General features: G+C 41.3%; 1 protein-coding gene across 4 annotated transcripts in view; it reads left to right on the top strand.

Annotated features, from left to right (window-relative positions):
- Positions 1-13,761, top strand: part of USP48 (ubiquitin specific peptidase 48) — a 92,004-nt gene that overhangs the window by 3,639 nt on the left and 74,604 nt on the right. The window lies entirely within an intron of this gene.

A 13,761-nucleotide genomic window follows, 5' to 3' on the forward strand; every position in this document is an offset into this window, starting at 1 on the left:
GCGACCTGGGAGACGCAGCCTTCCCGGGCTCTGCACGGAGGTGATGCTGCCGAAAGCCCTTTAGAAAGGCTTCTCGGTTCTTGTCTAGAAGATGGCGGTGGAAATGGTTGAAGGCAGGAGCTGAGAGCTTAGCTGACAGTGGTGGTGGTTGTATCTTGGCCACGGCTCAGTTTTTTCGCTTGAAAAAGGGAACTTCTTCGAAGTCGGCTTCATCACAGTATATCTTGTATTAGTGGAGGCTTGATCATCGTAGTGTTGTTTTTTGGATAGGGCTGCTTTGGAAAAACGTGTGGTTAGCCTACGTCATCGGTATCCTTCATCCCCAGTTGACCTCCCCTCTCTCGTTAATCTAGTATTTTTTGCCCTTTTTTTTTTTTGGTCATTCTGACTCAACATCACTACCAAGTACGAAGTTTGAGCTGTGTAAGTGCTGTCCTTGACTTCTGCTTAGCCCTTGAACCTTGCCTTTCCTTTGGGAGCGAATCTTTAGGCATGGTGCCTGTCTCTTCTGTTTTTCCACCTTGCAACGCGGGAACTATAGTTTTTGTTCCGGAATGTTGTTGAATTGACTTGGCCAAGCCGGGCATGCTCAGTAGCCTTCTTTCAGCCGGCATTTAGTAAAGGCTTTCTGGCATTTTTACATTCCGCGGCGGGATCCGGAAGGAATGAAAATCAAGGATTCAGCTTTGGAACTTAAAGTCTAGTTTGAGAAGTGAAGTGAGTCAGGGACCTTCCATAAAGCAAACGAATAATTCCAAGCTCTGGGCGTCTGGCTCAGAAGAAAGGCAAATGTGGCTCCAACAGTAAGTACTGGAATGACAGAAGTCCGTGTGTAATAGAATTAAGTTTCAGTCAGTTTCTCAACATAATTAGGTTCCAAAATAACCAAAAAGTATAAACTCCTTCGCTGTAATAGTTCTGATTTTAACGGAAGTCAAGGAGTAGAAGTTGGCTGAGGTTACTAACGGGAATGTCAGAGAAAAGGTGAGTTAACTGCAAGGTTTATAGCAAAGCAGTTGTGTTTTTTTTAACAGCATTGAGCCGTAATTCACGTATCATAGGAGTCGCCCATTTAAGATGTACAATCCAGTGTTTTTTGTTTGTATATTCACAGAGTTGGTCAACCATCACCACAATCTGATTTTAGAACATTTAGGCCCCTGGAAAAGAAGCCCTGTACGCATTAGAGTGGCACTCAGTCCACCCCAGGCTCCAAGCAACCACTGATAGACTTTCTGCTTCTAAATTTGCCTCTTTGGGACATTTCTTGTAAATGGAATCATACAATATGTGGATTTTGTGACTGACTTCTTTCACTTAGCATAGTATCTTCAAGAATCATCCATGTTGTGCCATATGTCAGTATTTCATTTCACTTTTTAAAAAATTGTGTGAAATAAAGAAAATTTACCATTTTAAACTGTACAATTCAGCGGCATTAAGTACCTTTATAGTGTTGTACAAACATTACCATTGTCTAATTCCAGAACTTTTTCCATTACTCTAAAAGGAAACTCTATATCCATTAATTGGTAACTTCCCATTTCCCCCTCCTCCACCCCCTGGCAGCCACTCATCTTTCTATCTGTATGGATTTCTGTGTTCTGGATATTTCATGTAAATGGAATCATACAGTAAGTGGCCTTTTTTCAGTCTGGCTTTCACTTAGCATAGTGTTTTCAAGGGTCATCCATGTTGTACCATGTATCAGTACTTTATTCCTTTTTATGGCTGAATAATATTCCGTTGTTTGGATATATCACATTTTGTATGGGTTGTTTCTACTTTTTGGCTACTATGAATAATGCTGCTGTGAACATTTGTGTACAGGTTTTTGTGTGGACGTATGTTTTTATTTCTTTGAGTATAGTAACTAGGAGTGGAATTGCTGGGTCATATGATAATGCTATGTTTAACATTTTGAGGAACTGACAAATTATTTTACAGAGTGGCTGCACTATTTAACATGTTCACAATCTATGAGGATTCCAGTTTCTCCACATCTTTACACTTGCTTTTGTCTTCTTTGTTTGTTTGTTTGTTTTTTTGTGAGGAAGATTGGCTCTGAGCTAACATCTGTGCCAGTCTTCCTCTACTTTATATGTGGGATGCCTCCACAGCATGGCTGATGAGTGGAGTAGGCTTGCACCCAGAATTCGAACCTGAGAACCTGGGCCACTGAAGCAGAGTGCATGGAACTTTAACCACATGGCCAGGGGGCTGGCCCATCTTCTTTCTTGTAGTCATACTAGTGGGTGTGAGGTGGTATCTCATTGTCATTTCAGTTTGCTTTTCTCTGATAACTAAGGATGTTGAGCGTCTTTTCATGTGCTTATTGGCCATTCACATATCTTCTTTGGAGAAATGTCTATTCAGGTCCTTTGTCCGTTTTAAAATTGAATTGTCTTTTTATTATTGAGTTGTAAGAGTTCTTTATATATTCTGTGTACAAGTCCCCTTATATTTACAAATATTTTCTCTCATTCTATGGCTTTTCTTTCACTTTCTTGATGGTATTATTTGCAGTACAAAAGCTTTTGATTTTGATGTAGTCCAATTTATCTTTTTCTTTTATTTGGTCCCTTGTGCTTTTGAAACCATTCCTAATCTGAGGTCCAAGCAGTTTTTATTTAAATGTCGCAAAAGGCTTCTTTTCGTACTCACTTTCTCCTTTTCTTAAGCATTTCTTCTGAGTCTTAGCAGGAAGCGATTAAAGAATTAATAGTATCGTCAATATCTGTTTTTTTTTTAAGATTTAATTTTTCCTTCTCCTCAAAGCCCCCCAGTAGGTAATTGTATATACTTTTAGTTGTGGGTCCTTCCAGTTGTGGCATGTGGGATGCCATCTCAGCGTGGCTTGATGAGCGGTGCCATGTCCGCGCCGAGGATCTGAACCAGTGAAACCCTGGGCTGCCGCAGCGGAGCGCACGAATTAACCATTCGGCTACAGGACCAGCCCCAATATCTGTTTTTATACTTTACTCGACAATTTGTTATGAGATGCCAGAGCTGAAGAGGTATTTAGCCATATTCAAAGACTAGATGAATCAGGACTAATATTTACGTTTCTGAAACTGCTTAGTACAATCACAGGATGAAAGCAATCTGTGTTCAATCTATAGCCACAGAATTCCGCAAATATTGTGTGTCTTAATTCTTAAGACTGGACATGTTTGCTAACAGTTAGGATAATAGTCAAGTAAGTTCCTTGCAGTAAAATAGTTGGGTAAGGGATGGGCATTTTTCATTTTGATCCATATTGCTAAATTGCCCATCAGAATGATTGTTCCACTTAACATCCTATTGTCAAGGTGTAAGAATGTCTTTCTTTCCTCATACTGTCACCAACACAATAGGTTAATCACACTTTTTGATCTGATAGGTGGAAAATGGTGTCATGTTAATATGTTTCTTTTTGTGACAGTTAAAATTTTGATAAACATTTTCAGAGTCTGGACTGACTTATACTTGTAGCTGTGTATAGGAGTACAGTGTCTATTTTGTTCTCATTAGGGAAACAGTACGTGACTACAGTCATGCACCACATGATGACATTGTGGTCAACAATGGACCTCATAGACCACAGTGGTCTCATAAGATTGGTACCATATGGTCTAGGTGTGTAGTGGGCTATACCATCTAGGTCTCAAAGGACACTCTGTGATGTTCGCATGACGAGGAAATCTCGTAACGACACATTTCTCAGAGTGCATCCCTGTCATTAAGCAACACATGATCGTATTATGAAATTAAAACATTACAGAAATGTAATGCATTCTGCAAAGTCAGCATCATGTCAGTTTAAAATACATTTCAGGGGCTGGCCCGGTGGCGCAGTGGTTAAGTGCGCACGTTCCGCATTGGCAGCCTGGGGTCCACTGGTTCGGATCCCGGGTGCGGACATGGCCCCGCTCATCAAGCCATGCTGTGGCAGGCGTCCCACATATAAAAAAAGTGGAGGAAGATGGGCGTGGATCTTAGCTTAGGGCTGTTCTTCCTCAGCAAAAAGAGGAGGATTGGCAGATGTTAGCTCAGGGCTGATCTTCCTCAAAAGAAAATAAAAATAAAAAATAAAATAAATAAAATACAATTCAGTGACCTCTCATAGCTCTAGTCTAAAACCCTTGATGAGAACTGCCAGGCGTGACTCGGAAGCTGCTCTGATCGAGCTTTTCTTCATTGATGATGTTCTGGGGACACCTTCTTTCTCTTTGTTGGGTCACATTTTCTCTCACTTTAACAGTGTCGGTCCCTTTTGCCCTGCTAACTTTCCCTGACCCTCAGACCAAGTCAGGGGGCGCATTTTTTTAATTTTTCAAAAAGAATCTTAATTATGGCTAATTTTAAACACACACAGAAGTCGAGAGGATGGTACAGTGAACCCCGTGGCCCCATTACCCAACTTTAACAGTGAAAGCTGGACACAGGTGATCACTTGTTTTATTCTCCTTGCATGCTGTATTTTTACTAACACAACTTTAAACTAAACATTACCAGTTTTATGCATGTTATTGGTTTAATAGGTGTTTTGTGTTCCATGAAACTTTCGTCTTTGTTCTTGTTCATTGCTGCGTGTCTTTCTGCTGTCCAGCACACTGACACTTACAGAGTGCTTAGTCCTTAACCAACCTCTGAGAGAGGGTGACAGCCCTCCCTTGATCTCAGGCTCCCAGTTAAGCATCCTTAGGGTAGGATAACCATTCTTTTTGTTTGTTTGTTTCTTTCTCTCTATGGTTAAATTCAACGAATATTTATTGAGTGGCTGCTACGTGCCTTGCTGGAGTAAGTAGTCATTCTTTTATTCAACAAATATTGTTGGCATGCACTATGGCCTTAGTAGTATTCTACAGTGGCTGTGAGATAAAGCCCCAGAAGTTAAGAGTTCCTTCTTTCATGTGCCGTATGTTTTAGAGCTAAAGCAGATATAATCAAACAGCGTAATTGTTATTTTACGAAAAAGAGGAGGGGTGTCACAGCACATGCTTTTTGCAAGTTGTTTTTATTGGATAATGTCCCTTCCTCTGACTGGCGCCTCGAGATCGCCTTGTTCTTTTTGGTGGCTCTGTCATAGCTCATTGTGTAGAGGTAGGGTGCTACGGTTTAAGCAGTTCCCTGTCGATGGACCTTTGAGTTTCCGGTTTCTGGCAGGACTGACGGTGCTGCTGTGCGCATCCATAGACACGTGTCTTGGGTGAATGAGTATTTTCACTTAGGTTCCAAGATGAGAAGTTACTGAGGTTAAGGGCACGATGACTTTTAAAATTTGATAGGTGGTAAAAGTTCATACCATTTTACACTGCCGCCTGTATTCACCGCATTTCCCACCCCAGGCATTTCTGTTTCAAACACCAATCTAATTAGTGAGAAAAAGCATCTTATTTCTCCATTTGCCTTTCTTTTGCTAGTGGCCTTGAGCGTCTTTTTATATTTGCTGGCCATTTGTATTTCTCCCGTCAATTGTGTTCTGGATTGTTGATTGTTTTCTTCCTGGTTTTCAAGAGCTTATTGAATATTTCTGTTGAAGATATTTTCCCAATTTTTTTTTTTTTCTTACTTTGTGATGTATTTATGTGGTCAGATTTATCAGTGCTTTTCTTTCTGGTTTCTGGATTTCCTGATTCCGAGATTACGGAAGTATTCACTCATGTTTGTTTGAGTACTGGTGGTTTTGTTTCATGTGTTCAGTCTTTGTCCTTTTAGAATTTAATTTGATTTAGAGAGTGAGATAGGGATCCATCTTTATTTTATTTTAGTTGTTTTTTTTTTTTAGATTGGCACCTGAGCTAACAACTGTTGGCAATCTTCTGTTTTTTCCTCCTTCTCCCCAAAGCTCGTCAGTATATAGTTGTATGTTCTAGTTGTGAGTGCCTCTGGTTGTGGCACGTGGGAGGCTTCAGCATGGCCTGATGAGCGGTGCCATGTCCACGCCCAGGATGCGAACCAGTGAGACCCTGGGCCTCCGAAGCAGAGCGTGCGAACTTAACCACTTGGCCATGGGGCCGGCGGCCCCTTATTTTGCTTTTTACCAAATGGCTACTCAGTTTTCTTAAACCATTTGTTGAATAATCTAGTTTTTTCCCCCAGTAGTTGAAAAGCCACCTTTATTATATAACACATTTTTATGTGTTCTTGGGTTCTTTTTCTCAGTCCTGTTTTTCATTGATTTGTCTCAGTATCCCTTTACTAGGACGGAAGGTTTTTTGTTTTTTTGTTTTTGTTTTTTTTTTTTTGCTGAGGAAGATGAGCCCTGAGCTAAAATCTCTTGCCCATCTTCCTCTTTTTTTGCTTGAGGAAGATTAGCCCTGAGCTAACATCTGTGCCGATCTTCCTCCACTTCGTATGTGGGTGGCTGCCACAGCATGGCTGACAAGTAGAGTAGGTCTGCACCTGAGATCCGAACCCGTGAACCTGGGCCACCAAAGCAGAGCGTGCTGAACTTAACTACTATACCATGGGACCAGCCCAAGACCGCAGTTCTATTTACTTGATAATATACTTAAAATATCTGATAAGGCAAGACTCTTTTTTCATTCCTCTGAGAATTTTTCTAATGATTCTTTTTAATTAAAAAAAGCTTTTACATACAGAAAAGTACGCAAATCATAGGAATTGCACTGGATGAATTATCACAAAAGGAACATATCTATCACGTTATCTACCTCCAAGATTAAAACAGCACTGGCATTCCAGAACACCCCCATCTCCCATTTTCTGCCTCCTACTTGTCTCTGCCACCTTTCTCCTCCTCAGAAGTAACCACTACCCTTACTTTGAACATCTCAGATTCTTTTGCCTGTTTTGAACTTTGTATACAATTAACTATACATTGTATGGTTAGCGTCTCAGCGTTGTGAGATTCACGCACATTGTGGTTAACAGTAACGTGATCCTTTTTAGTGCCGAGCAGTATTCCATTGTGTTACTATGTACTTTATCCTTTCTACTGGTGATGGTCATTTGGAATTTTTCCAGTGTTTGGCTATTATGAATAAAGCTGCAGTGAGCATTCTTGTATGTATCTTTTGGTACAATATATACATTTTTGGTAAGAAAGGAATTGTTGGGTCAAAAGTGTTTGTTTCGCTTTAGTAGGTAATGCCAGAGCATTTTCCAAATGATTGTACCACTTTTTTTTTTTTTAAGGATTGGCAACAGATATTAGCTCAGCTGGTGCCAGTCTTTTTTTTTTTTTCCTTTTTCCCCAAAGCCCCCCAGTACGTAGTTGTATATTCTAGTTGTAGGTCCTTCTGACTCTGCTGTGTGGGACGCCGCCTCAGCATGGCTTAATGAGTAGTGCTAGGTCTGCGCCCAGGATCTGAACTGGCGAAACCCTGGGCTGCCAAAGTGGAGCAGGTGAACTTAACCACTCGGCCACGGGGCCCCAATGGTACCACTTTCTACTTTCATGGGCAGTATATGAGAGTTCATTTGCTACATATCCTCAGCAACAGTTGGTATAGTCATTTTCATTGTAGCCATTATGATGGATGTGTCATGATATCTCATTGTGATTTTAATTTGCGTTTCTCCAATGACCAATGAAATTGACCTTTTTCATATTCGACTATTTGCATATCCTCTAGTGAGGTGCTTGTTTAAATTTTTTTTTTTTGAGGAAGATTAGCCCTGAGCTAACATCCGCCACCAGTCCTCCTCTTTTTGCTGAGGTAGACTGGCCCTGAGCTCACATCCATGCCCATCTTCCTCTACTTTATATGTCAGCCACCTGCCACGGCGTTGCTTGACAAGTGGTGCGTAGGTCTGCACTCGGGATCCGAACGGCAAACCCTGGGCGGCTGAAGTGGAACGTGCGAGCTTAACTGCTGTGCTGCCAGGCTGGACCCTAATTTTAATTTTTTAAGCCCAGTTTTTCTATTTGGTTATCTTTTGCTTTTAGTTCTTTATTTTGGATGCAGATGCTTTGTGGAGTGTATAATGCAGATGTCTTCTAGCCTTGCTTGCCTTTTTACTCTCTTAGTGGCATCTTTGGGTGAACAGAAGTCTGATTCCAGTACAGTCCAGTTTATCAATATTTTTCTTTATGGTTATTGCTTTTTTGCTGTATCTCATTTAAGAACTCTTTACCGGGGCGGGCTCCGTGGCCGAGTGGTTAAGTTCGCGCGTTTCGCTACGGCAGCCCAGGGTTCGGATCCTGGGTGCGGACATGGCACCGCTCCTCAGGCCACGTTGAGGCGGCATCCCACATCCTGCAACTAGAAGGACCTGCAACTAAGATATACAACTGTGTACAGGGGGGGTTTGGGGAGATAAAGCAGAAAAAAAAAAAAAAAGAAATCTTTACCTTCCCCCAGGTCCTAAAGTTGTTATCCTATATATTCTACAAACTGTGTTGTTTTATCTTACTAGTTAAATATACGGTCCACCTGGAATTGATTACTTATTTTATTCTTGTCAATTGGGAAGGAAGGGCATGGAAGAATTTAAGGGTTTCCTGTTCCCCATGACTTTAGCGAAGTAGAAGAGAGCTCAATGATTGCTAATGGTAGACATCTCTCATGCTAGGAAAAGTAAGGGCTCTAAGTGAAAGGGAGGACATATGAGGAAAAAAAGTAACAAAATCAACCAAGTGAGACTTTCTGTTGTAAATCCTCTACACTTAATTTATTTCCCTTGGCCCCTGAGGTAATAATCTAATCATTAAGCAAAAATTAGCCTTATATTTGGGACAGTTTTACAAAGAAATAGGATGGAAGAAAAGCCTCAAATTTGATCTAAAAATTCTTGTGTTTTCTGTGTAATACTAAAAAAAAATTCCTTTCGGGGGCTGGCCCCGTGGCCGAGTGGTTAAGTTCCCGCGCTCCGCTGCAGGCGGCCCAGTATTTCGTTGGTTCGAGTCCTGGGCGCGGACATGGCACTGCTCATCAAACCACACTGAGGCAGCGTCCCACATGCCACAACTAGAAGGACCCACAGCGAAGGATATACAACTATGTACTGGAGGGGCTTTGGGGAGAAAAAGGAAAAAATAAAAAAATCTTAAAAAAAAAAGATTTCCTTTAACTGTTTTAGTAAAACTAATTGAAATTTAGGTTCCAGGATGGCACAGTATTTTTTTGTGTGGCTTTATTTATCTGATAAATTCACCAATGGCATTCAAATTTGAGTAGCACAGATAAGCTAAAACAAAATGGAGTTCTGTTAGGTTTCTGAGGACTCTGATCTCACTGCTGACTCGAACTCATCTGAAATAAAAGCCACCACCCAAAGAACGAGGTGGTAATATTTTAATGTAATTCCTTTTGATTTTTCTATATGTACATAAAAACAAGGTATTATGTCATGTGCGTTTTGTACAGGTGCTTTTTGACTGAATATTAAGAATGTTTTGGGGCCAGCCCTGTGGCCGAGTGGTTAAGTTTGCATGCTCCTCTGTGGTGACCAAGGGTTTCACTGGTTTGGATCCTGGGCACGGACATGGCACCGCTTGTCAGGCCACGTTGAGGTGGCATCCCATATGCCACAACCAGAAGGACCTGCAACTAAGACATACAACTATGTACCAGGGGAGATTTGAGGAGATAAAACGGGAAAAAAAAAAAAGATTGACCACAGTTGTTAGCTCAGGTGCCAATCTTTAAAAAAAAAAAAAAGAATGTTTTGGGGGCCAGCCTGGTGGCATAGTGGTTAAGTTCACATGCTCTGCTTTGGTGGCCCAGGTTTCACCGGTTTGGGTCCTGGGCGCAGACCCTCACACTGCGCATCAAGCCGTGCTGTGGCGGCGTCCCATGTAGAAGAACTAGACTCAGGACTGGGATGCACAACTACGTAGTGGGCTTTGGGGAGGAAAAAAGACCGAAAAAGGAGGATTGGCAACAGATGTTAGCTCAAGGCCAATCTTCCTAAAAAAAAAAAAAGGAAAAAGAATGTTTCTCCAGGACATTGCAGAGTTTATAAAAGTAACCTCTAATCATTGCATAATATTCCATTTACATACCCCAGAGTATTTAACTATTTTCCTGCTGGGCGTTTGTCTACCTACCTGCCTTTTTCTCCCTCCTCTTCCTTTCTTGTCCCCCTTCTTTTCTTCTTCTTCTTCTTCTTCTTTTTTTTTTTTGAGGAAGATTAGCCCTGAGCTAACATCTGCCAATCCTCCTCTTTTTGCTGAGGAAGACTGGTCCTGAGCTCACATCCGTGCCCATCTTCTTCCAGTTTATATGTGGGACGCCTACCACTGCATGGCTTGGCAAGCAGTGCCACGTCCACAACCCGGGATCCGAACTGGTGAACCCCAGGCCGCTGAAGCAGAATGTGCGCACTTAACCACTGCGCCACCAGGCTGGCCCTTTTTTTTTGTTAAGCTCTTTCCAATTTCTGAGCATCCTTATAAGTAAATATTTTCTACCTGTTTGTGGTTGTTCTGTTTTTATTTATTTATTATTTATTTTTTTTAAAGATTTTATTTTTTTCCTTTTTCTCCCCAAAGCCCCCCGGTACATAGTTGTATATTCTTCGTTGTGGGTCCTTCTGGTTGTGGCGTGTGGGACGCTGCCTCAGCACGGTTTGATGAGCAGTGCCATGTCCACGCCCAGGATTTGAACCAATGAAACACTGGGCTGCCTGCAGCGGAGTGCACAAACTTAACCACTCGGCCACAGAGCCAGCCCCTCTGTTTTTATTTTTACTTATATCTTTCATGTCCAGTATCTGAGACCTTGGTACAATAATGCTATGAGGAAAAACACTGTAAAATTTTCAGTGACTGGAATCTAGAATGTAGATTACTTTGTTTCTCCTTTATTTTCACTGTGTCTCAGGAAAATATGTGCTTTCGTAATTTAAGTAAAGTTTCCTTTTCAATAAAAATTTAGGTAAAATAATTTTATTTGAATAGCTAATACAGTCATATAGTTTAAATATGAAAATGATTCTTAAAAGTATACATTGAGAAAACTCATTTCCACATGCATCTCCGTCATCCCAATCTTTTGCATCTTCTCTAAGAAATAACTTTGGTTGCTTTCTGATTATTCTTTCAGGGTTTCCTTATGCACATATAAGCAAACACATATTTTGTGACTCCACCGCTTTCTTACATGAATGTAGTATCCACATACACCGTTCTATACCCATGGACATTTCTATATCAGTACCTAAAAATTCCTAGTTTTTTTTTCTTTTAAGAAATCAAAGCTTTAAACAATTGAGGTAAAATTATACACAGTGAAATGTCCAGTTCATTTGCCTTTTTTTAGTAGACTTTATTTTTTGGAGCAGTTTTAGATTCGCAGCAAAAATAAGCAAGAGGGGGGCTGGCCCCGTGGCCAAGTGGTTAAGTTCGCGCGCTCTGCTGCAGGCGGCCCAGTGTTTCGTCGGTTCGAATCCTGGGCGCGGACATGGCACTGCTCGTCAGACCACGCTGAGGCAGCGTCCCACATGCCACAACTAGAGGAACCCACAACGAAGAATACACAACTATGTACCGGGGGGTTTTGGGGAGAAAAAGGAAAAAATAAAATCTTTAAAAAAAAAAAATAAATAAGAGGTACAAGAGATCTCCCACGTACTCCCTGCCCCGCCATAGCCTCCCCAGCCATCAGCATCCCCCACCAGAGTGGGACATTTGTTCCAGTTGAGGTACCTACATTCACACATCGTCATCATCCGAGATCCGTTGTTTACATTAGGGTTTCCCCTTGCTGTTGTGCATTCTTTGGGTTTGGACAAATGTACATTGACATGTAGCCACTGTTATACTATCTTGCAGGGTAATTTCACTGGTTGAAAATCCTCTGTGCTGTGCCTGTTCATCCCTCTCTGCCCCCAACCCCTGCAACCGGTGATCTTTTTGCTGTCTCTATAGTTCTGCTTTTTCCGGAATGTAATATAGTTGGAATCATACAGTCTGTAGCCTTTTCCGATTGGCTTCTTTCACGCAGTAGTATGCATTTTAGTTTCCTCCAAGTCTTTTCATGGCTTGATAGCTCATTTCTTTTTAGTGCTGAACAATATTCCCTAGTCTGGATGTGCCACAGTTTATCTGTTCATCTTCTTTAAGGACATCTTGATTGCTTCCAAGTTTTCGTAGTTATGTGTGAAGCTGCCTTATAAACATATTGTGTTTAAGGTTTTTTGTGGATATAAGTTTTCAACTTCTTTGGATAAATACCCAGGAGCATGATTGCTGGATTGTATGCTAAGAGTATGTTTAGTTTTATATATATATATATATATATATATAGTTTTTTTTTTTTTAATTTTTTTGAGGAAGATTACCTCTGAGCTGACATCCGCTGCCAAAATCCTCCTCTTTTTGCTGTGGAAGACTGGCCCTGAGCTAACATCCGTGCCCATCTTCCTCTACTTTATACGTGAGACGCCTAGCACAGCATGGCTTGCCAAGTGGTGCCATGTCCACACCTGGGATCCTAACCAGTGAACCCTGGGCCGCCGATGCGGAACGTGCGCACTTAACCGCTGTGCCACTGGGCCTGCCCCCAGGAGTTTTATTTTTAAATTTACATTGTATTCCATAATATATCTGCTTGATTTAATAAAGAAATTTCTAGTTGTGTAAAATGTGCGCTCCATGAAGATGCCCGTGTTCTTCCTATGGCTGAGGATGTTTTACCAGTGAGAGATGTATCATGAAGTGTTTCTTTTATTTTTTTGACAAGTAGGAGAGCAGCTTCAGTCAGGGTTTCTTTCCCCCTCAATTTGAAATCCCGATGGTGGAAGGAGGAGTGGCCTTCTGTAGGGGTCTCGTGGGATGTCCTGTAGCAACCTTGGATGCTCTCCTTGGGCACTGAGCTGTATTTTTTCTACTAGAGGACTTATGACATTGTTTTAGTAGTTAATTTGCTTTGGGGAGTTTTTTTGTTTTAACCTGTCTTAAGAAATTGAAAACTTTGGATGAAAGTGCCTATTTTAATATTCTCAGATGTTTCATAGCAACTTGAATCTTAGACAGATGATAGAGGTAAACCTTTTTGGTGAAAGATCTCCCAGATTTGGAACTCGCTCTCAAAAGAAAAAAAAAGCACAGCTATAGGGCCAGTAAATCTGCCTGGGATGGAAACTGCGCACCATGAAAGGGGCTTAGCCGAGACCCTGATGCCGTGTCTGTCCTGTTGGCTGCGTGCTTCCTTTCTCTCAGATCCTATCAGAATTGGTCAGAATTCAAAATTGCAAGTGAGATCAGGTTGTAGGTGAGTGAACATTTTGTGAATCTCTGGATATGGATATTCTCAAAGAATGTGTTGCTAATGATTCCCATCCTTCTTTGAGAAAAAAGGTTTAAAATGAAACCACATATGTAAAAACCTGATTTCTTCTTTTTCCTTATTCCCCACAAAAATGAACAGTCACGAGTACTGTTGATTTGAACTTGGTAGCATCTCTTATCTCTACTATCATGTTACATTTCAGATCCTCATTTCTCACCTCTTTTATGAGAAGAGCATTGCCTTTAAATTTCTGTATCTCACTGGTCTCTCCCTACCCTCCCCCCACTCAAGAGAAGAGCCAGGATTTATACTTTGAAAATTTCCTGGTTTTTTTTTAAACCTTAGATTGGGGCAGCCCCAGTGGCCTAGTGCTTAAGTTCAGTGCACTCCACTTCTGTGGCCTGGGTTCAGTTCCCAGGCATGGACCTACACCACATGTCAGTGGCCATGCTGTGGTGGGCGGTCCACATACAAAATAGAGAAAGATTGGCACAGATGTTGGCTCAGGGCAAATCTTCCTCAGCAAAAAAATTCCAATCTCCCTCCCCCCAAAAAACCCTTAGAAGCTTAAAACTTA

This window comes from Equus asinus, chromosome 5, assembly GCF_041296235.1.
Source record: "Equus asinus isolate D_3611 breed Donkey chromosome 5, EquAss-T2T_v2, whole genome shotgun sequence".
NCBI classification, from domain to species: domain Eukaryota; kingdom Metazoa; phylum Chordata; class Mammalia; order Perissodactyla; family Equidae; genus Equus; species Equus asinus.